Source organism: Paramormyrops kingsleyae, chromosome 3 (genome assembly GCF_048594095.1).
Source record: "Paramormyrops kingsleyae isolate MSU_618 chromosome 3, PKINGS_0.4, whole genome shotgun sequence".
Classification (NCBI taxonomy): domain Eukaryota; kingdom Metazoa; phylum Chordata; class Actinopteri; order Osteoglossiformes; family Mormyridae; genus Paramormyrops; species Paramormyrops kingsleyae.
Genome location: NC_132799.1, coordinates 9,738,769 through 9,757,500, shown reverse-complemented (window position 1 = coordinate 9,757,500; position 18,732 = coordinate 9,738,769). Strand labels below are relative to the sequence as shown.

The 18,732-nt window shown below is 48.9% G+C and overlaps 42 non-coding genes across 42 annotated transcripts; all 42 read left to right on the top strand.

The window, feature by feature from the left end:
- The first annotated feature begins 65 nt into the window (after nt 1-65).
- Nucleotides 66-137, top strand: trnag-ucc (transfer RNA glycine (anticodon UCC)). The gene has a single exon. It is a non-coding gene; the product is annotated as a tRNA-Gly (tRNA).
- Nucleotides 138-553: 416 nt separating this feature from the next.
- On the top strand, nt 554-626 carry trnam-cau (transfer RNA methionine (anticodon CAU)). The gene has a single exon. It is a non-coding gene; the product is annotated as a tRNA-Met (tRNA).
- Nucleotides 627-853: 227 nt separating this feature from the next.
- On the top strand, nt 854-925 carry trnag-ucc (transfer RNA glycine (anticodon UCC)). The gene has a single exon. It is a non-coding gene; the product is annotated as a tRNA-Gly (tRNA).
- A 426-nt stretch (nt 926-1,351) lies between these two features.
- trnam-cau (transfer RNA methionine (anticodon CAU)) lies at nt 1,352-1,424 on the top strand. Its single transcript has one exon. It is a non-coding gene; the product is annotated as a tRNA-Met (tRNA).
- A 227-nt stretch (nt 1,425-1,651) lies between these two features.
- On the top strand, nt 1,652-1,723 carry trnag-ucc (transfer RNA glycine (anticodon UCC)). Its single transcript has one exon. It is a non-coding gene; the product is annotated as a tRNA-Gly (tRNA).
- Nucleotides 1,724-2,149: 426 nt separating this feature from the next.
- On the top strand, nt 2,150-2,222 carry trnam-cau (transfer RNA methionine (anticodon CAU)). Its single transcript has one exon. It is a non-coding gene; the product is annotated as a tRNA-Met (tRNA).
- Nucleotides 2,223-2,944: 722 nt separating this feature from the next.
- trnam-cau (transfer RNA methionine (anticodon CAU)) lies at nt 2,945-3,017 on the top strand. The gene has a single exon. It is a non-coding gene; the product is annotated as a tRNA-Met (tRNA).
- Nucleotides 3,018-3,244: 227 nt separating this feature from the next.
- trnag-ucc (transfer RNA glycine (anticodon UCC)) lies at nt 3,245-3,316 on the top strand. Its single transcript has one exon. It is a non-coding gene; the product is annotated as a tRNA-Gly (tRNA).
- Nucleotides 3,317-3,742: 426 nt separating this feature from the next.
- On the top strand, nt 3,743-3,815 carry trnam-cau (transfer RNA methionine (anticodon CAU)). Its single transcript has one exon. It is a non-coding gene; the product is annotated as a tRNA-Met (tRNA).
- A 227-nt stretch (nt 3,816-4,042) lies between these two features.
- Nucleotides 4,043-4,114, top strand: trnag-ucc (transfer RNA glycine (anticodon UCC)). Its single transcript has one exon. It is a non-coding gene; the product is annotated as a tRNA-Gly (tRNA).
- Nucleotides 4,115-4,540: 426 nt separating this feature from the next.
- Nucleotides 4,541-4,613, top strand: trnam-cau (transfer RNA methionine (anticodon CAU)). Its single transcript has one exon. It is a non-coding gene; the product is annotated as a tRNA-Met (tRNA).
- A 227-nt stretch (nt 4,614-4,840) lies between these two features.
- Nucleotides 4,841-4,912, top strand: trnag-ucc (transfer RNA glycine (anticodon UCC)). The gene has a single exon. It is a non-coding gene; the product is annotated as a tRNA-Gly (tRNA).
- A 426-nt stretch (nt 4,913-5,338) lies between these two features.
- On the top strand, nt 5,339-5,411 carry trnam-cau (transfer RNA methionine (anticodon CAU)). Its single transcript has one exon. It is a non-coding gene; the product is annotated as a tRNA-Met (tRNA).
- A 227-nt stretch (nt 5,412-5,638) lies between these two features.
- trnag-ucc (transfer RNA glycine (anticodon UCC)) lies at nt 5,639-5,710 on the top strand. Its single transcript has one exon. It is a non-coding gene; the product is annotated as a tRNA-Gly (tRNA).
- Nucleotides 5,711-6,136: 426 nt separating this feature from the next.
- On the top strand, nt 6,137-6,209 carry trnam-cau (transfer RNA methionine (anticodon CAU)). The gene has a single exon. It is a non-coding gene; the product is annotated as a tRNA-Met (tRNA).
- Nucleotides 6,210-6,436: 227 nt separating this feature from the next.
- Nucleotides 6,437-6,508, top strand: trnag-ucc (transfer RNA glycine (anticodon UCC)). Its single transcript has one exon. It is a non-coding gene; the product is annotated as a tRNA-Gly (tRNA).
- Nucleotides 6,509-6,934: 426 nt separating this feature from the next.
- On the top strand, nt 6,935-7,007 carry trnam-cau (transfer RNA methionine (anticodon CAU)). Its single transcript has one exon. It is a non-coding gene; the product is annotated as a tRNA-Met (tRNA).
- A 227-nt stretch (nt 7,008-7,234) lies between these two features.
- On the top strand, nt 7,235-7,306 carry trnag-ucc (transfer RNA glycine (anticodon UCC)). The gene has a single exon. It is a non-coding gene; the product is annotated as a tRNA-Gly (tRNA).
- Nucleotides 7,307-7,732: 426 nt separating this feature from the next.
- On the top strand, nt 7,733-7,805 carry trnam-cau (transfer RNA methionine (anticodon CAU)). The gene has a single exon. It is a non-coding gene; the product is annotated as a tRNA-Met (tRNA).
- A 722-nt stretch (nt 7,806-8,527) lies between these two features.
- trnam-cau (transfer RNA methionine (anticodon CAU)) lies at nt 8,528-8,600 on the top strand. Its single transcript has one exon. It is a non-coding gene; the product is annotated as a tRNA-Met (tRNA).
- Nucleotides 8,601-8,827: 227 nt separating this feature from the next.
- trnag-ucc (transfer RNA glycine (anticodon UCC)) lies at nt 8,828-8,899 on the top strand. The gene has a single exon. It is a non-coding gene; the product is annotated as a tRNA-Gly (tRNA).
- A 426-nt stretch (nt 8,900-9,325) lies between these two features.
- Nucleotides 9,326-9,398, top strand: trnam-cau (transfer RNA methionine (anticodon CAU)). Its single transcript has one exon. It is a non-coding gene; the product is annotated as a tRNA-Met (tRNA).
- Nucleotides 9,399-9,625: 227 nt separating this feature from the next.
- Nucleotides 9,626-9,697, top strand: trnag-ucc (transfer RNA glycine (anticodon UCC)). Its single transcript has one exon. It is a non-coding gene; the product is annotated as a tRNA-Gly (tRNA).
- Nucleotides 9,698-10,123: 426 nt separating this feature from the next.
- trnam-cau (transfer RNA methionine (anticodon CAU)) lies at nt 10,124-10,196 on the top strand. The gene has a single exon. It is a non-coding gene; the product is annotated as a tRNA-Met (tRNA).
- Nucleotides 10,197-10,423: 227 nt separating this feature from the next.
- trnag-ucc (transfer RNA glycine (anticodon UCC)) lies at nt 10,424-10,495 on the top strand. Its single transcript has one exon. It is a non-coding gene; the product is annotated as a tRNA-Gly (tRNA).
- Nucleotides 10,496-10,921: 426 nt separating this feature from the next.
- Nucleotides 10,922-10,994, top strand: trnam-cau (transfer RNA methionine (anticodon CAU)). The gene has a single exon. It is a non-coding gene; the product is annotated as a tRNA-Met (tRNA).
- A 722-nt stretch (nt 10,995-11,716) lies between these two features.
- Nucleotides 11,717-11,789, top strand: trnam-cau (transfer RNA methionine (anticodon CAU)). The gene has a single exon. It is a non-coding gene; the product is annotated as a tRNA-Met (tRNA).
- A 227-nt stretch (nt 11,790-12,016) lies between these two features.
- trnag-ucc (transfer RNA glycine (anticodon UCC)) lies at nt 12,017-12,088 on the top strand. Its single transcript has one exon. It is a non-coding gene; the product is annotated as a tRNA-Gly (tRNA).
- Nucleotides 12,089-12,514: 426 nt separating this feature from the next.
- On the top strand, nt 12,515-12,587 carry trnam-cau (transfer RNA methionine (anticodon CAU)). Its single transcript has one exon. It is a non-coding gene; the product is annotated as a tRNA-Met (tRNA).
- A 722-nt stretch (nt 12,588-13,309) lies between these two features.
- On the top strand, nt 13,310-13,382 carry trnam-cau (transfer RNA methionine (anticodon CAU)). The gene has a single exon. It is a non-coding gene; the product is annotated as a tRNA-Met (tRNA).
- A 227-nt stretch (nt 13,383-13,609) lies between these two features.
- On the top strand, nt 13,610-13,681 carry trnag-ucc (transfer RNA glycine (anticodon UCC)). Its single transcript has one exon. It is a non-coding gene; the product is annotated as a tRNA-Gly (tRNA).
- Nucleotides 13,682-14,107: 426 nt separating this feature from the next.
- Nucleotides 14,108-14,180, top strand: trnam-cau (transfer RNA methionine (anticodon CAU)). Its single transcript has one exon. It is a non-coding gene; the product is annotated as a tRNA-Met (tRNA).
- Nucleotides 14,181-14,407: 227 nt separating this feature from the next.
- On the top strand, nt 14,408-14,479 carry trnag-ucc (transfer RNA glycine (anticodon UCC)). Its single transcript has one exon. It is a non-coding gene; the product is annotated as a tRNA-Gly (tRNA).
- A 426-nt stretch (nt 14,480-14,905) lies between these two features.
- trnam-cau (transfer RNA methionine (anticodon CAU)) lies at nt 14,906-14,978 on the top strand. The gene has a single exon. It is a non-coding gene; the product is annotated as a tRNA-Met (tRNA).
- A 227-nt stretch (nt 14,979-15,205) lies between these two features.
- Nucleotides 15,206-15,277, top strand: trnag-ucc (transfer RNA glycine (anticodon UCC)). The gene has a single exon. It is a non-coding gene; the product is annotated as a tRNA-Gly (tRNA).
- Nucleotides 15,278-15,703: 426 nt separating this feature from the next.
- On the top strand, nt 15,704-15,776 carry trnam-cau (transfer RNA methionine (anticodon CAU)). Its single transcript has one exon. It is a non-coding gene; the product is annotated as a tRNA-Met (tRNA).
- Nucleotides 15,777-16,003: 227 nt separating this feature from the next.
- trnag-ucc (transfer RNA glycine (anticodon UCC)) lies at nt 16,004-16,075 on the top strand. The gene has a single exon. It is a non-coding gene; the product is annotated as a tRNA-Gly (tRNA).
- A 426-nt stretch (nt 16,076-16,501) lies between these two features.
- trnam-cau (transfer RNA methionine (anticodon CAU)) lies at nt 16,502-16,574 on the top strand. The gene has a single exon. It is a non-coding gene; the product is annotated as a tRNA-Met (tRNA).
- A 227-nt stretch (nt 16,575-16,801) lies between these two features.
- trnag-ucc (transfer RNA glycine (anticodon UCC)) lies at nt 16,802-16,873 on the top strand. The gene has a single exon. It is a non-coding gene; the product is annotated as a tRNA-Gly (tRNA).
- Nucleotides 16,874-17,299: 426 nt separating this feature from the next.
- On the top strand, nt 17,300-17,372 carry trnam-cau (transfer RNA methionine (anticodon CAU)). The gene has a single exon. It is a non-coding gene; the product is annotated as a tRNA-Met (tRNA).
- Nucleotides 17,373-18,094: 722 nt separating this feature from the next.
- trnam-cau (transfer RNA methionine (anticodon CAU)) lies at nt 18,095-18,167 on the top strand. Its single transcript has one exon. It is a non-coding gene; the product is annotated as a tRNA-Met (tRNA).
- Nucleotides 18,168-18,394: 227 nt separating this feature from the next.
- Nucleotides 18,395-18,466, top strand: trnag-ucc (transfer RNA glycine (anticodon UCC)). Its single transcript has one exon. It is a non-coding gene; the product is annotated as a tRNA-Gly (tRNA).
- The last annotated feature ends 266 nt before the right edge of the window (nt 18,467-18,732 follow it).

Here is an 18,732-nt window from a genome sequence, read left to right as displayed (position 1 = left end):
GTCTCATAGCGGATCGACATAGCGGCCAGAAAAAAGAACATCGCTCCGGAGCTCCTTCAGCCGCAGCGTTGGTGGTATAGTGGCTAGCATAGCTGCCTTCCAAGCAGTTGATCCGGGTTCGATTCCCGGCCAACGCAGCCTTACTTATGACCTCCTTGTCTTTAGGTTGCTCATGGCTTGAGGGATGAGCTAATAGCAGTCTGCTGTGTGATTCATAAAGCCTGTATCTCCCAGCAGGCTCTCATGCCTTCGGAGAAGTCTAGGCATTAACAAACCCCTTCAATGTGCTGGCATCAATGAAACTGAGCTTGAGCCTGGCCTCCGTTTAATGATGGGCCTCGCCCTATGAACGCCTTCCTGTCTCTGCTCTCTTTTAACGCGTACAGGGTTGAGAATGAACCCTTCATCCAATGGGCTTTTTGTCCACCTGAACCTTCATTAATAACCAGATGCACGATAGCAACCGAGAGACGCATTTCCTTTCATCAATCTATATACCTACCATCCAGATGCGTTACTAGACTGGCATGCATGGCTGTTGACTTCCATCACAGCCTCGTTAGCGCAGTCGGTAGCGCGTCAGTCTCATAATCTGAAGGTCGTGAGTTCAACCCTCACACGGGGCAGGTCATTTCCTTGCTGAAACAGTACCCATGCGTAGCTGCATTTTTACAAATGTCACTCTCACACAAATTCTAATAGCTTTTCTTATGTCACTCATTTGGCATCAGCCCAACGTACCTCCGTAACTCTGCAAACAACTTCTTCAGAAGTTGATACCATTACTCGTCTCATAGCGGATCGACATAGCGGCCAGAAAAAAGAACATCGCTCCGGAGCTCCTTCAGCTGCAGCGTTGGTGGTATAGTGGCTAGCATAGCTGCCTTCCAAGCAGTTGACCCGGGTTTGATTCCCGGCCAACGCAGCCTTACTTATGAACTCCTTGTCTCTGACTGTCTTTAGGTTGCTCATGGCTTGAGGGATGAGCTAATAGCAGTCTGCTGTGTGATTCATAAAGCCTGTATCTCCCAGCAGGCTCTCATGCCTTCGGAGAAGGCTAGGCATTAACAAACCCCTTCAATATGCTGGCATCAATGAAACTGAGCTTGAGCCTGGCCTCCGTTTAATGATGGGCCTCGCCCTATGAACGCCTTCCTGTCTCTGCTCTCCTTTATCGCGTACAGGGTTCAGAATGAACCCTTCATCCAATGGGCTTTTTGTCCACCTGAACCTTCATTAATAACCAGATGCATGATGGCAACCGAGAGACGCATTTCCTTTCATCAATCTATATACCTGCCATCCAGATGCGTTAGCAGACTGGCATGCACGGCTGTTGACTTCCATCACAGCCTCGTTAGCGCAGTCGGTAGCGCGTCAATCTCATAATCTGAAGGTCGTGAGCTCGACCCTCACACGGGGCAGGTCATTTCCTTGCTGAAACAGTACCCATGCGTAGCTGCATTTTTACAAATGTCACTCTCACACAAATTCTAATAGCTTTTCTTATGTCACTCATTTGGCATCAGCCCAACGTACCTCCGTAACTCTGCAAACAACTTCTTCAGAAGTTGATACCATTACTCGTCTCATAGCGGATCGACATAGCGGCCAGAAAAAAGAACATCGCTCCGGAGCTCCTTCAGCCGCAGCGTTGGTGGTATAGTGGCTAGCATAGCTGCCTTCCAAGCAGTTGACCCGGGTTCGATTCCCGGCCAACGCAGCCTTACTTATGACCTCCTTGTCTCTGACTGTCTTTAGGTTGCTCATGGCTTGAGGGATGAGCTAATAGCAGTCTGCTGTGTGATTCATAAAGCCTGTATCTCCCAGCAGGCTCTCATGCCTTCGGAGAAGTCTAGGCATTAACAAACCCCTTCAATGTGCTGGCATCAATGAAACTGAGCTTGAGCCTGGCCTCCGTTTGATGATGGGCCTCGCCCTATGAACGCCTTCCTGTCTCTGCTCTCCTTTATCGCGTACAGGGTTGAGAATGAACCCTTCATCCAATGGGCTTTTTGTCCACCTGAACCTTCATTAATAACCAGATGCATGATAGCAACCGAGAGACGCATTTCCTTTCATCAATCTATATACCTGCCTTCCAGATGCGTTAGCAGACTGGCATGCCCGGCTGTTGACTTCCATCACAGCCTCGTTAGCGCAGTCGGTAGCACGTCAGTCTCATAATCTGAAGGTCGTGAGTTCGACCCTCACACGGGGCAGGTCATTTCCTTGCTGAAACAGTACCCATGCGTAGCTGCATTTTTACAAATGTCACTCTCACACAAATTCTAATAGCTTTTCTTATGTCACTCATTTGACATCAGCCCAACGTACCTCCGTAACTCTGCAAACAACTTCTTCAGAAGTTGATACCATTACTCGTCTCATAGCGGATCGACATAGCGGCCAGAAAAAAGAACATCGCTCCGGAGCTCCTTCAGCCGCAGCGTTGGTGGTATAGTGGCTAGCATAGCTGCCTTCCAAGCAGACCCAGGTTCGATTCCCGGCCAACGCAGCCTTACTTATGACCTCCTTGTCTCTGACTGTCTTTAGGTTGCTCATGGCTTGAGGGATGAGCTAATAGCAGTCTGCTTTGTGATTCATAAAGCGTGTATCTCCCAGCAGGCTCTCATGCCTTCGGAGAAGTCTAGGCATTAACAAACCCCTTCAATGTGCTGGCATCAATGAAACTGAGCTTGAGCCTGGCCTCCGTTTAATGATGGGCCTCGCCCTATGAACGCCTTCCTGTCTCTGCTCTCCTTTATCGCGTACAGGGTTGAGAATGAACCCTTCATCCAATGGGCTTTTTGTCCACCTGAACCTTCATTAATAACCAGATGCATGATAGCAACCGAGAGACGCATTTCCTTTCATCAATCTATATACCTACCATCCAGATACGTTACTAGACTGGCATGCACGGCTGTTGACTTTCGTCACAGCCTCGTTAGCGCAGTCGGTAGCGCGTCAGTCTCATAATCTGAAGGTCGTGAGTTCAACTCTCACACGGGGCAGGTCATTTCCTTGCTGAAACAGTACCCATGCGTAGCTGCATTTTTACAAATGTCACTCTCACACAAATTCTAATAGCTTTTCTTATGTCACTCATTTGGCATCAGCCCAACGTACCTCCGTAACTCTGCAAACAACTTCTTCAGAAGTTGATACCATTACTCGTCTCATAGCGGATCGACATAGCGGCCAGAAAAAAGAACATCGCTCCGGAGCTCCTTCAGCCGCAGCGTTGGTGGTATAGTGGCTAGCATAGCTGCCTTCCAAGCAGTTGACCCGGGTTCGATTCCCGGCCAACGCAGCCTTACTTATGACCTCCTTGTCTCTGACTGTCTTTAGGTTGCTCATGGCTTGAGGGATGAGCTAATAGCAGTCTGCTGTGTGATTCATAAAGCCTGTATCTCCCAGCAGGCTCTCATGCCTTCAGAGAAGTCTAGGCATTAACAAACCCCTTCAATGTGCTGGCATCAATGAAACTGAGCTTGAGCCTGGCCTCCGTTTAATGATGGGCCTCGCCCTATGAACGCCTTCCTGTCTCTGCTCTCCTTTATCGCGTACAGGGTTGAGAATGAACCCTTCATCCAATGGGTTTTTTGTCCACCTGAACCTTCATTAATAACCAGATGCATGATAGCAACCGAGAGACGCATTTCCTTTCATCAATCTATATACCTGCCTTCCAGATGCGTTAGCAGACTGGCATGCCCGGCTGTTGACTTCCATCACAGCCTCGTTAGCGCAGTCGGTAGCGCGTCAGTCTCATAATCTGAAGGTCGTGAGTTCGACCCTCACACGGGGCAGGTCATTTCCTTGCTGAAACAGTACCCATGCGTAGCTGCATTTTTACAAATGTCACTCTCACACAAATTCTAATAGCTTTTCTTATGTCACTCATTTGGCATCAGCCCAACGTACCTCCGTAACTCTGCAAACAACTTCTTCAGAAGTTGATACCATTACTCGTCTCATAGCGGATCGACATAGCGGCCAGAAAAAAGAACATCGCTCCGGAGCTCCTTCAGCCGCAGCGTTGGTGGTATAGTGGCTAGCATAGCTGCCTTCCAAGCAGTTGACCCGGGTTCGATTCCCGGCCAACGCAGCCTTACTTATGACCTCCTTGTCTCTGACTGTCTTTAGGTTGCTCATGGCTTGAGGGATGAGCTAATAGCAGTCTGCTGTGTGATTCATAAAGCCTGTATCTCCCAGCAGGCTCTCATGCCTTCGGAGAAGTCTAGACATTAACAAACCCCTTCAATGTGCTGACATCAATGAAAATGAGCTTGAGCCTGGCCTCCGTTTGATGATGGGCCTCGCCCTATGAACGCCTTCCTGTCTCTGCTCTCCTTTATCGCGTACAGGGTTGAGAATGAACCCTTCATCCAATGGGCTTTTTGTCCACCTGAACCTTCATTAATAACCAGATGCATGATAGCAACCGAGAGACGCATTTCCTTTCATCAATCTATATACCTACCATCCAGATGCGTTACTAGACTGGCATGCACGGCTATTGACTTCCGTTACAGCCTCGTTAGCGCAGTCGGTAGCGCGTCAGTCTCATAATCTGAAGGTCGTGAGTTCGACCCTCACACGGGGCAGGTCATTTCCTTGCTGAAACAGTATCCATGCGTAGCTGCATTTTTACAAATGTCACTCTCACAAAAATTCTAATAGCTTTTCTTATGTCACTCATTTGGCATCAGCCCAACGTACCTCCGTAACTCTGCAAACATCTTCTTCAGAAGTTGATACCATTACTCGTCTCATAGCGGATCGACATAGCGGCCAGAAAAAAGAACATCGCTCCGGAGCTCCTTCAGCCGCAGCGTTGGTGGTATAGTGGCTAGCATAGCTGCCTTCCAAGCAGTTGACCCGGGTTCGATTCCCGGCCAACGCAGCCTTACTTATGACCTCCTTGTCTCTGACTGTCTTTAGGTTGCTCATGGCTTGAGGGATGAGCTAATAGCAGTCTGCTGTGTGATTCATAAAGCCTGTATCTCCCAGCAGGCTCTCATGCCTTCGGAGAAGTCTAGGCATTAACAAACCCCTTCAATGTGCTGACATCAATGAAAATGAGCTTGAGCCTGGCCTCCGTTTGATGATGGGCCTCGCCCTATGAACGCCTTCTTGTCTCTGCTCTCCTTTATCGCGTACAGGGTTGAGAATGAACCCTTCATCCAATGGGCTTTTTGTCCACCTGAACCTTCATTAATAACCAGATGCATGATAGCAACCGAGAGACGCATTTCCTTTCATCAATCTATATACCTACCATCCAGATGCGTTACTAGACTGGCATGCACGGCTATTGACTTCCGTTACAGCCTCGTTAGCGCAGTCGGTAGCGCGTCAGTCTCATAATCTGAAGGTCGTGAGTTCGACCCTCACACGGGGCAGGTCATTTCCTTGCTGAAACAGTACCCATGCGTAGCTGCATTTTTACAAATGTCACTCTCACACAAATTCTAATAGCTTTTCTTATGTCACTCATTTGGCATCAGCCCAACGTACCTCCGTAACTCTGCAAACAACTTCTTCAGAAGTTGATACCATTACTCGTCTCATAGCGGATCGACATAGCGGCCAGAAAAAAGAACATCGCTCCGGAGCTCCTTCAGCCGCAGCGTTGGTGGTATAGTGGCTAGCATAGCTGCCTTCCAAGCAGTTGACCCGGGTTCGATTCCCGGCCAACGCAGCCTTACTTATGACCTCCTTGTCTCTGACTGTCTTTAGGTTGCTCATGGCTTGAGGGATGAGCTAATAGCAGTCTGCTGTGTGATTCATAAAGCCTGTATCTCCCAGCAGGCTCTCATGCCTTCGGAGAAGTCTAGGCATTAACAAACCCCTTCAATGTGCTGACATCAATGAAAATGAGCTTGAGCCTGGCCTCCGTTTGATGATGGGCCTCGCCCTATGAACGCCTTCCTGTCTCTGCTCTCCTTTATCGCGTACAGGGTTGAGAATGAACCCTTCATCCAATGGGCTTTTTGTCCACCTGAACCTTCATTAATAACCAGATGCATGATAGCAACCGAGAGACGCATTTCCTTTCATCAATCTATATACCTGCCTTCCAGATGCGTTAGCAGACTGGCATGCCCGGCTGTTGACTTCCATCACAGCCTCGTTAGCGCAGTCGGTAGCGCGTCAGTCTCATAATCTGAAGGTCGTGAGTTCGACCCTCACACGGGGCAGGTCATTTCCTTGCTGAAACAGTACCCATGCATAGCTGCATTTTTACAAATATCACTCTCACACAAATTCTAATAGCTTTTCTTATGTCACTCATTTGGCATCAGCCCAACGTACCTCCGTAACTCTGCAAACAACTTCTTCAGAAGTTGATACCATTACTCGTCTCATAGCGGATCGACATAGCGGCCAGAAAAAAGAACATCGCTCCGGAGCTCCTTCAGCCGCAGCGTTGGTGGTATAGTGGCTAGCATAGCTGCCTTCCAAGCAGTTGACCCGGGTTTGATTCCCGGCCAACGCAGCCTTACTTATGAACTCCGTGTCTCTGACTGTCTTTAGGTTGCTCATGGCTTGAGGGATGAGCTAATAGCAGTCTGCTGTGTGATTCATAAAGCCTGTATCTCCCAGCAGGCTCTCATGCCTTCGGAGAAGGCTAGGCATTAACAAACCCCTTCAATGTGCTGGCATCAATGAAACTGAGCTTGAGCCTGGCCTCCGTTTAATGATGGGCCTCGCCCTATGAACGCCTTCCTGTCTCTGCTCTCCTTTATCGCGTACAGGGTTGAGAATGAACCCTTCATCCAATGGGCTTTTTGTCCACCTGAACCTTCATTAATAACCAGATGCATGATAGCAACCGAGAGACGCATTTCCTTTCATCAATCTATATACCTGCCATCCAGATGCGTTAGCAGACTGGCATGCACGGCTGTTGACTTCCATCACAGCCTCGTTAGCGCAGTCGGTAGCGCGTCAGTCTCATAATCTGAAGGTCGTGAGTTCGACCCTCACACGGGGCAGGTCATTTCCGTGCTGAAACAGTACCCATGCGTAGCTGTATTTTTACAAATGTCACTCTCACACAAATTCTAATAGCTTTTCTTATGTCACTCATTTGGCATCAGCCCAACGTACCTCCGTAACTCTGCAAACAACTTCTTCAGAAGTTGATACCATTACTCGTCTCATAGCGGATCGACATAGCGGCCAGAAAAAAGAACATCGCTCCGGAGCTCCTTCAGCCGCAGCGTTGGTGGTATAGTGGCTAGCATAGCTGCCTTCCAAGCAGTTGACCCGGGTTTGATTCCCGGCCAACGCAGCCTTACTTATGAACTCCTTGTCTCTGACTGTCTTTAGGTTGCTCATGGCTTGAGGGATGAGCTAATAGCAGTCTGCTGTGTGATTCATAAAGCCTGTATCTCCCAGCAGGCTCTCATGCCTTCGGAGAAGGCTAGGCATTAACAAACCCCTTCAATGTGCTGGCATCAATGAAACTGAGCTTGAGCCTGGCCTCCGTTTAATGATGGGCCTCGCCCTATGAACGCCTTCCTGTCTCTGCTCTCCTTTATCGCGTACAGGGTTGAGAATGAACCCTTCATCCAATGGGCTTTTTGTCCACCTGAACCTTCATTAATAACCAGATGCATGATAGCAACCGAGAGACGCATTTCCTTTCATCAATCTATATACCTGCCATCCAGATGCGTTAGCAGACTGGCATGCACGGCTGTTGACTTCCATCACAGCCTCGTTAGCGCAGTCGGTAGCGCGTCAGTCTCATAATCTGAAGGTCGTGAGTTCGACCCTCACACGGGGCAGGTCATTTCCTTGCTGAAACAGTACCCATGCGTAGCTGCATTTTTACAAATGTCACTCTCACACAAATTCTAATAGCTTTTCTTATGTCATTCATTTGACATCAGCCCAACGTACCTCCGTAACTCTGCAAACAACTTCTTCAGAAGTTGATACCATTACTCGTCTCATAGCGGATCGACATAGCGGCCAGAAAAAAGAACATCGCTCCGGAGCTCCTTCAGCCGCAGCGTTGGTGGTATAGTGGCTAGCATAGCTGCCTTCCAAGCAGACCCAGGTTTGATTCCCGGCCAACGCAGCCTTACTTATGACCTCCTTGTCTCTGACTGTCTACAGGTTGCTCATGGCTTGAGGGATGAGCTAATAGCAGTCTGCTGTGTGATTCATAAAGCCTGTATCTCCCAGCAGGCTCTCATGCCTTCGGAGAAGTCTAGGCATTAACAAACCCCTTCAATGTGCTGGCATCAATGAAACTGAGCTTGAGCCTGGCCTCCGTTTAATGATGGGCCTCGCCCTATGAACGCCTTCCTGTCTCTGCTCTCCTTTATCGCGTACAGGGTTGAGAATGAACCCTTCATCCAATGGGCTTTTTGTCCACCTGAACCTTCATTAATAACCAGATGCATGATAGCAACCGAGAGACGCATTTCCTTTCATCAATCTATATACCTGCCTTCCAGATGCGTTAGCAGACTGGCATGCCCGGCTGTTGACTTCCATCACAGCCTCGTTAGCGCAGTAGGTAGCGCGTCAGTCTCATAATCTGAAGGTCGTGAGTTCGACCCTCACACGGGGCAGGTCATTTCCTTGCTGAAACAGTACCCATGCGTAGCTGCATTTTTACAAATGTCACTCTCACACAAATTCTAATAGCTTTTCTTATGTCACTCATTTGGCATCAGCCCAACGTACCTCCATAACTCTGCAAACAACTTCTTCAGAAGTTGATACCATTACTCGTCTCATAGCGGATCGACATAGCGGCCAGAAAAAAGAACATCGCTCCAGAACTCCTTCAGCCGCAGCGTTGGTGGTATAGTGGCTAGCGTAGCTGCCTTCCAAGCAGTTGACCCGGGTTCGATTCCCGGCCAACGCAGCCTTACTTATGACCTCCTTGTCTCTGACTGTCTTTAGGTTGCTCATGGCTTGAGGGATGAGCTAATAGCAGTCTGCTGTGTGATTCATAAAGCCTGTATCTCCCAGCAGGCTCTCATGCCTTCGGAGAAGTCTAGGCATTAACAAACCCCTTCAATGTGCTGGCATCAATGAAACTGAGCTTGAGCCTGGCCTCCGTTTAATGATGGGCCTCGCCCTATGAACGCCTTCCTGTCTCTGCTCTCCTTTATCGCGTACAGGGTTGAGAATGAACCCTTCATCCAATGGGCTTTTTGTCCACCTGAACCTTCATTAATAACCAGATGCATGATAGCAACCGAGAGACGCATTTCCTTTCATCAATCTATATACCTGCCATCCAGATGCGTTAGCAGACTGGCATGCACGGCTGTTGACTTCCATCACAGCCTCGTTAGCGCAGTCGGTAGCGCGTCAGTCTCATAATCTGAAGGTCGTGAGTTCGACCCTCACACGGGGCAGGTCATTTCCTTGCTGAAACAGTACCCATGCGTAGCTGCATTTTTACAAATGTCACTCTCACACAAATTCTAATAGCTTTTCTTATGTCACTCATTTGGCATCAGCCCAACGTACCTCCGTAACTCTGCAAACAACTTCTTCAGAAGTTGATACCATTACTCGTCTCATAGCGGATCGACATAGCGGCCAGAAAAAAGAACATCGCTCCGGAGCTCCTTCAGCCGCAGCGTTGGTGGTATAGTGGCTAGCATAGCTGCCTTCCAAGCTGTTGACCCGGGTTCGATTCCCGGCCAACGCAGCCTTACTTATGACCTCCTTGTCTCTGACTGTCTTTAGGTTGCTCATGGCTTGAGGGATGAGCTAATAGCAGTCTGCTGTGTGATTCATAAAGCCTGTATCTCCCAGGGGGCTCTCATGCCTTCGGAGAAGTCTAGGCATTAACAAACCCCTTCAATGTGCTGGCATCAATGAAACTGAGCTTGAGCCTGGCCTCCGTTTAATGATGGGCCTCGCCCTATGAACGCCTTCCTGTCTCTGCTCTCCTTTAGCGCGTACAGGGTTGAGAATGAACCCTTCATCCAATGGGCTTTTTGTCCACCTGAACCTTCATTAATAACCAGATGCATGATAGCAACCGAGAGACGCATTTCCTTTCATCAATCTATATACCTGCCATCCAGATGCGTTACTAGACTGGCATGCACGGCTGTTGACTTCCATCACAGCCTCGTTAGCGCAGTCGGTAGCGCGTCAGTCTCATAATCTGAAGGTCGTGAGTTCAACCCTCACACGGGGCAGGTCATTTCCTTGCTGAAACAGTACCCATGCGTAGCTGCATTTTTACAAATGTCACTCTCACACAAATTCTAATAGCATTTCTTATGTCACTCATTTGGCATCAGCCCAACATACCTCCGTAACTCTGCAAACAACTTCTTCAGAAGTTGATACCATTACTCGTCTCATAGCGGCTCGACATAGCGGCCAGAAAAAAGAACATCGCTCCGGAGCTCCTTCAGCTGCAGCGTTGGTGGTATAGTGGCTAGCATAGCTGCCTTCCAAGCAGTTGACCCGGGTTTGATTCCCGGCCAACGCAGCCTTACTTATGAACTCCTTGTCTCTGACTGTCTTTAGGTTGCTCATGGCTTGAGGGATGAGCTAATAGCAGTCTGCTGTGTGATTCATAAAGCCTGTATCTCCCAGCAGGCTCTCATGCCTTCGGAGAAGTCTAGGCATTAACAAACCCCTTCAATGTGCTGGCATCAATGAAACTGAGCTTGAGCCTGGCCTCCGTTTAATGATGGGCCTCGCCCTATGAACGCCTTCCTGTCTCTGCTCTCCATTATCGCGTACAGGGTTGAGAATGAACCCTTCATCCAATGGGCTTTTTGTCCACCTGAACCTTCATTAATAACCAGATGCATGATAGCAACCGAGAGACGCATTTCCTTTCATCAATCTATATACCTGCCATCCAGATGCGTTAGCAGACTGGCATGCACGGCTGTTGACTTCCATCACAGCCTCGTTAGCGCAGTCGGTAGCGCGTCAGTCTCATAATCTGAAGGTCGTGAGTTCGACCCTCACACGGGGCAGGTCATTTCCTTGCTGAAACAGTACCCATGCGTAGCTGCATTTTTACAAATGTCACTCTCACACAAATTCTAATAGCTTTTCTTATGTCACTCATTTGACATCAGCCCAACGTACCTCCGTAACTCTGCAAACAACTTCTTCAGAAGTTGATACCATTACTCGTCTCATAGCGGATCGACATAGCGGCCAGAAAAAAGAACATCGCTCCGGAGCTCCTTCAGCCGCAGCGTTGGTGGTATAGTGGCTAGCATAGCTGCCTTCCAAGCAGACCCAGGTTTGATTCCCGGCCAACGCAGCCTTACTTATGACCTCCTTGTCTCTGACTGTCTACAGGTTGCTCATGGCTTGAGGGATGAGCTAATAGCAGTCTGCTGTGTGATTCATAAAGCCTGTATCTCCCAGCAGGCTCTCATGCCTTCGGAGAAGTCTAGGCATTAACAAACCCCTTCAATGTGCTGGCATCAATGAAACTGAGCTTGAGCCTGGCCTCCGTTTAATGATGGGCCTCGCCCTATGAACGCCTTCCTGTCTCTGCTCTCCTTTATCGCGTACAGGGTTGAGAATGAACCCTTCATCCAATGGGCTTTTTGTCCACCTGAACCTTCATTAATAACCAGATGCATGATAGCAACCGAGAGACGCATTTCCTTTCATCAATCTATATACCTGCCTTCCAGATGCGTTAGCAGACTGGCATGCCCGGCTGTTGACTTCCATCACAGCCTCGTTAGCGCAGTCGGTAGCGCGTCAATCTCATAATCTGAAGGTCGTGAGTTCGACCCTCACACGGGGCAGGTCATTTCCTTGCTGAAACAGTACCCATGCGTAGCTGCATTTTTACAAATGTCACTCTCACACAAATTCTAATAGCTTTTCTTATGTCACTCATTTGGCATCAGCCCAACGTACCTCCGTAACTCTGCAAACAACTTCTTCAGAAGTTGATACCATTACTCGTCTCATAGCGGATCGACATAGCGGCCAGAAAAAAGAACATCGCTCCGGAGCTCCTTCAGCCGCAGCGTTGGTGGTATAGTGGCTAGCATAGCTGCCTTCCAAGCAGTTGACCCGGGTTCGATTCCCGGCCAACGCAGCCTTACTTATGACCTCCTTGTCTCTGACTGTCTTTAGGTTGCTCATGGCTTGAGGGATGAGCTAATAGCAGTCTGCTGTGTGATTCATAAAGCCTGTATCTCCCAGCAGGCTCTCATGCCTTCGGAGAAGTCTAGGCATTAACAAACCCCTTCAATGTGCTGGCATCAATGAAACTGAGCTTGAGCCTGGCCTCCGTTTGATGATGGGCCTCGCCCTATGAACGCCTTCCTGTCTCTGCTCTCCTTTATCGCGTACAGGGTTGAGAATGAACCCTTCATCCAATGGGCTTTTTGTCCACCTGAACCTTCATTAATAACCAGATGCATGATAGCAACCGAGAGACGCATTTCCTTTCATCAATCTATATACCTGCCTTCCAGATGCGTTAGCAGACTGGCATGCCCGGCTGTTGACTTCCATCACAGCCTCGTTAGCGCAGTCGGTAGCGCGTCAGTCTCATAATCTGAAGGTCGTGAGTTCGACCCTCACACGGGGCAGGTCATTTCCTTGCTGAAACAGTACCCATGCGTAGCTGCATTTTTACAAATGTCACTCTCACACAAATTCTAATAGCTTTTCTTATGTCACTCATTTGACATCAGCCCAACGTACCTCCGTAACTCTGCAAACAACTTCTTCAGAAGTTGATACCATTACTCGTCTCATAGCGGATCGACATAGCGGCCAGAAAAAAGAACATCGCTCCGGAGCTCCTTCAGCCGCAGCGTTGGTGGTATAGTGGCTAGCATAGCTGCTTTCCAAGCAGACCCAGGTTCGATTCCCGGCCAACGCAGCCTTACTTATGACCTCCTTGTCTCTGACTGTCTTTAGGTTGCTCATGGCTTGAGGGATGAGCTAATAGCAGTCTGCTGTGTGATTCATAAAGCCTGTATCTCCCAGCAGGCTCTCATGCCTTCGGAGAAGTCTAGGCATTAACAAACCCCTTCAATGTGCTGACATCAATGAAAATGAGCTTGAGCCTGGCCTCCGTTTGATGATGGGCCTCGCCCTATGAACGCCTTCCTGTCTCTGCTCTCCTTTATCGCGTACAGGGTTGAGAATGAACCCTTCATCCAATGGGCTTTTTGTCCACCTGAACCTTCATTAATAACCAGATGCATGATAGCAACCGAGAGACGCATTTCCTTTCATCAATCTATATACCTGCCTTCCAGATGCGTTAGCAGACTGGCATGCCCGGCTGTTGACTTCCATCACAGCCTCGTTAGCGCAGTCGGTAGCGCGTCAGTCTCATAATCTGAAGGTCGTGAGTTCGACCCTCACACGGGGCAGGTCATTTCCTTGCTGAAACAGTACCCATGCATAGCTGCATTTTTACAAATGTCACTCTCACACAAATTCTAATAGCTTTTCTTATGTCACTCATTTGGCATCAGCCCAACGTACCTCCGTAACTCTGCAAACAACTTCTTCAGAAGTTGATACCATTACTCGTCTCATAGCGGATCGACATAGCGGCCAGAAAAAAGAACATCGCTCCGGAGCTCCTTCAGCCGCAGCGTTGGTGGTATAGTGGCTAGCATAGCTGCCTTCCAAGCAGTTGACCTGGGTTTGATTCCCGGCCAACGCAGCCTTACTTATGAACTCCTTGTCTCTGACTGTCTTTAGGTTGCTCATGGCTTGAGGGATGAGCTAATAGCAGTCTGCTGTGTGATTCATAAAGCCTGTATCTCCCAGCAGGCTCTCATGCATTCGGAGAAGGCTAGGCATTAACAAACCCCTTCAATGTGCTGGCATCAATGAAACTGAGCTTGAGCCTGGCCTCCGTTTAATGATGGGCCTCGCCCTATGAACGCCTTCCTGTCTCTGCTCTCCTTTATCGCGTACAGGGTTGAGAATGAACCCTTCATCCAATGGGCTTTTTGTCCACCTGAACCTTCATTAATAACCAGATGCATGATAGCAACCGAGAGACGCATTTCCTTTCATCAATCTATATACCTGCCATCCAGATGCGTTAGCAGACTGGCATGCACGGCTGTTGACTTCCATCACAGCCTCGTTAGCGCAGTCGGTAGCGCGTCAGTCTCATAATCTGAAGGTCGTGAGTTCGACCCTCACACGGGGCAGGTCATTTCCGTGCTGAAACAGTACCCATGCGTAGCTGCATTTTTACAAATGTCACTCTCACACAAATTCTAATAGCTTTTCTTATGTCACTCATTTGGCATCAGCCCAACGTACCTCCGTAACTCTGCAAACAACTTCTTCAGAAGTTGATACCATTACTCGTCTCATAGCGGATCGACATAGCGGCCAGAAAAAAGAACATCGCTCCGGAGCTCCTTCAGCCGCAGCGTTGGTGGTATAGTGGCTAGCATAGCTGCCTTCCAAGCAGTTGACCCGGGTTTGATTCCCGGCCAACGCAGCCTTACTTATGAACTCCTTGTCTCTGACTGTCTTTAGGTTGCTCATGGCTTGAGGGATGAGCTAATAGCAGTCTGCTGTGTGATTCATAAAGCCTGTATCTCCCAGCAGGCTCTCATGCCTTCGGAGAAGGCTAGGCATTAACAAACCCCTTCAATGTGCTGGCATCAATGAAACTGAGCTTGAGCCTGGCCTCCGTTTAATGATGGGCCTCGCCCTATGAACGCCTTCCTGTCTCTGCTCTCCTTTATCGCGTACAGGGTTGAGAATGAACCCTTCATCCAATGGGCTTTTTGTCCACCTGAACCTTCATTAATAACCAGATGCATGATAGCAACCGAGAGACGCATTTCCTTTCATCAATCTATATACCTGCCATCCAGATGCGTTAGCAGACTGGCATGCACGGCTGTTGACTTCCATCACAGCCTCGTTAGCGCAGTCGGTAGCGCGTCAGTCTCATAATCTGAAGGTCGTGAGTTCGACCCTCACACGGGGCAGGTCATTTCCTTGCTGAAACAGTACCCATGCATAGCTGCATTTTTACAAATATCACTCTCACACAAATTCTAATAGCTTTTCTTATGTCACTCATTTGGCATCAGCCCAACGTACCTCCGTAACTCTGCAAACAACTTCTTCAGAAGTTGATACCATTACTCGTCTCATAGCGGATCGACATAGCGGCCAGAAAAAAGAACATCGCTCCGGAGCTCCTTCAGCCGCAGCGTTGGTGGTATAGTGGCTAGCATAGCTGCCTTCCAAGCAGTTGACCCGGGTTTGATTCCCGGCCAACGCAGCCTTACTTATGACCTCCTTGTCTCTGACTGTCTTTAGGTTGCTCATGGCTTGAGGGATGAGCTAATAGCAGTCTGCTGTGTGATTCATAAAGCCTGTATCTCCCAGCAGGCTCTCATGCCTTCGGAGAAGTCTAGGCATTAACAAACCCCTTCAATGTGCTGACATCAATGAAAATGAGCTTGAGCCTGGCCTCCGTTTGATGATGGGCCTCGCCCTATGAACGCCTTCCTGTCTCTGCTCTCCTTTATCGCGTACAGGGTTGAGAATGAACCCTTCATCCAATGGGCTTTTTGTCCACCTGAACCTTCATTAATAACCAGATGCATGATAGCAACCGAGAGACGCATTTCCTTTCATCAATCTATATACCTGCCTTCCAGATGCGTTAGCAGACTGGCATGCCCGGCTGTTGACTTCCATCACAGCCTCGTTAGCGCAGTCGGTAGCGCGTCAGTCTCATAATCTGAAGGTCGTGAGTTCGACCCTCACACGGGGCAGGTCATTTCCTTGCTGAAACAGTACCCATGCATAGCTGCATTTTTACAAATATCACTCTCACACAAATTCTAATAGCTTTTCTTATGTCACTCATTTGGCATCAGCCCAACGTACCTCCGTAACTCTGCAAACAACTTCTTCAGAAGTTGATACCATTACTCGTCTCATAGCGGATCGACATAGCGGCCAGAAAAAAGAACATCGCTCCGGAGCTCCTTCAGCCGCAGCGTTGGTGGTATAGTGGCTAGCATAGCTGCCTTCCAAGCAGTTGACCCGGGTTTGATTCCCGGCCAACGCAGCCTTACTTATGAACTCCGTGTCTCTGACTGTCTTTAGGTTGCTCATGGCTTGAGGGATGAGCTAATAGCAGTCTGCTGTGTGATTCATAAAGCCTGTATCTCCCAGCAGGCTCTCATGCCTTCGGAGAAGGCTAGGCATTAACAAACCCCTTCAATGTGCTGGCATCAATGAAACTGAGCTTGAGCCTGGCCTCCGTTTAATGATGGGCCTCGCCCTATGAACGCCTTCCTGTCTCTGCTCTCCTTTATCGCGTACAGGGTTGAGAATGAACCCTTCATCCAATGGGCTTTTTGTCCACCTGAACCTTCATTAATAACCAGATGCATGATAGCAACCGAGAGACGCATTTCCTTTCATCAATCTATATACCTGCCATCCAGATGCGTTAGCAGACTGGCATGCACGGCTGTTGACTTCCATCACAGCCTCGTTAGCGCAGTCGGTAGCGCGTCAGTCTCATAATCTGAAGGTCGTGAGTTCGACCCTCACACGGGGCAGGTCATTTCCGTGCTGAAACAGTACCCATGCGTAGCTGTATTTTTACAAATGTCACTCTCACACAAATTCTAATAGCTTTTCTTATGTCACTCATTTGGCATCAGCCCAACGTACCTCCGTAACTCTGCAAACAACTTCTTCAGAAGTTGATACCATTACTCGTCTCATAGCGGATCGACATAGCGGCCAGAAAAAAGAACATCGCTCCGGAGCTCCTTCAGCCGCAGCGTTGGTGGTATAGTGGCTAGCATAGCTGCCTTCCAAGCAGTTGACCCGGGTTTGATTCCCGGCCAACGCAGCCTTACTTATGAACTCCTTGTCTCTGACTGTCTTTAGGTTGCTCATGGCTTGAGGGATGAGCTAATAGCAGTCTGCTGTGTGATTCATAAAGCCTGTATCTCCCAGCAGGCTCTCATGCCTTCGGAGAAGGCTAGGCATTAACAAACCCCTTCAATGTGCTGGCATCAATGAAACTGAGCTTGAGCCTGGCCTCCGTTTAATGATGGGCCTCGCCCTATGAACGCCTTCCTGTCTCTGCTCTCCTTTATCGCGTACAGGGTTGAGAATGAACCCTTCATCCAATGGGCTTTTTGTCCACCTGAACCTTCATTAATAACCAGATGCATGATAGCAACCGAGAGACGCATTTCCTTTCATCAATCTATATACCTGCCATCCAGATGCGTTAGCAGACTGGCATGCACGGCTGTTGACTTCCATCACAGCCTCGTTAGCGCAGTCGGTAGCGCGTCAGTCTCATAATCTGAAGGTCGTGAGTTCGACCCTCACACGGGGCAGGTCATTTCCTTGCTGAAACAGTACCCATGCGTAGCTGCATTTTTACAAATGTCACTCTCACACAAATTCTAATAGCTTTTCTTATGTCATTCATTTGACATCAGCCCAACGTACCTCCGTAACTCTGCAAACAACTTCTTCAGAAGTTGATACCATTACTCGTCTCATAGCGGATCGACATAGCGGCCAGAAAAAAGAACATCGCTCCGGAGCTCCTTCAGCCGCAGCGTTGGTGGTATAGTGGCTAGCATAGCTGCCTTCCAAGCAGACCCAGGTTTGATTCCCGGCCAACGCAGCCTTACTTATGACCTCCTTGTCTCTGACTGTCTACAGGTTGCTCATGGCTTGAGGGATGAGCTAATAGCAGTCTGCTGTGTGATTCATAAAGCCTGTATCTCCCAGCAGGCTCTCATGCCTTCGGAGAAGTCTAGGCATTAACAAACCCCTTCAATGTGCTGGCATCAATGAAACTGAGCTTGAGCCTGGCCTCCGTTTAATGATGGGCCTCGCCCTATGAACGCCTTCCTGTCTCTGCTCTCCTTTATCGCGTACAGGGTTGAGAATGAACCCTTCATCCAATGGGCTTTTTGTCCACCTGAACCTTCATTAATAACCAGATGCATGATAGCAACCGAGAGACGCATTTCCTTTCATCAATCTATATACCTGCCTTCCAGATGCGTTAGCAGACTGGCATGCCCGGCTGTTGACTTCCATCACAGCCTCGTTAGCGCAGTAGGTAGCGCGTCAGTCTCATAATCTGAAGGTCGTGAGTTCGACCCTCACACGGGGCAGGTCATTTCCTTGCTGAAACAGTACCCATGCGTAGCTGCATTTTTACAAATGTCACTCTCACACAAATTCTAATAGCTTTTCTTATGTCACTCATTTGGCATCAGCCCAACGTACCTCCATAACTCTGCAAACAACTTCTTCAGAAGTTGATACCATTACTCGTCTCATAGCGGATCGACATAGCGGCCAGAAAAAAGAACATCGCTCCGGAACTCCTTCAGCCGCAGCGTTGGTGGTATAGTGGCTAGCGTAGCTGCCTTCCAAGCAGTTGACCCGGGTTCGATTCCCGGCCAACGCAGCCTTACTTATGACCTCCTTGTCTCTGACTGTCTTTAGGTTGCTCATGGCTTGAGGGATGAGCTAATAGCAGTCTGCTGTGTGATTCATAAAGCCTGTATCTCCCAGCAGGCTCTCATGCCTTCGGAGAAGTCTAGGCATTAACAAACCCCTTCAATGTGCTGGCATCAATGAAACTGAGCTTGAGCCTGGCCTCCGTTTAATGATGGGCCTCGCCCTATGAACGCCTTCCTGTCTCTGCTCTCCTTTATCGCGTACAGGGTTGAG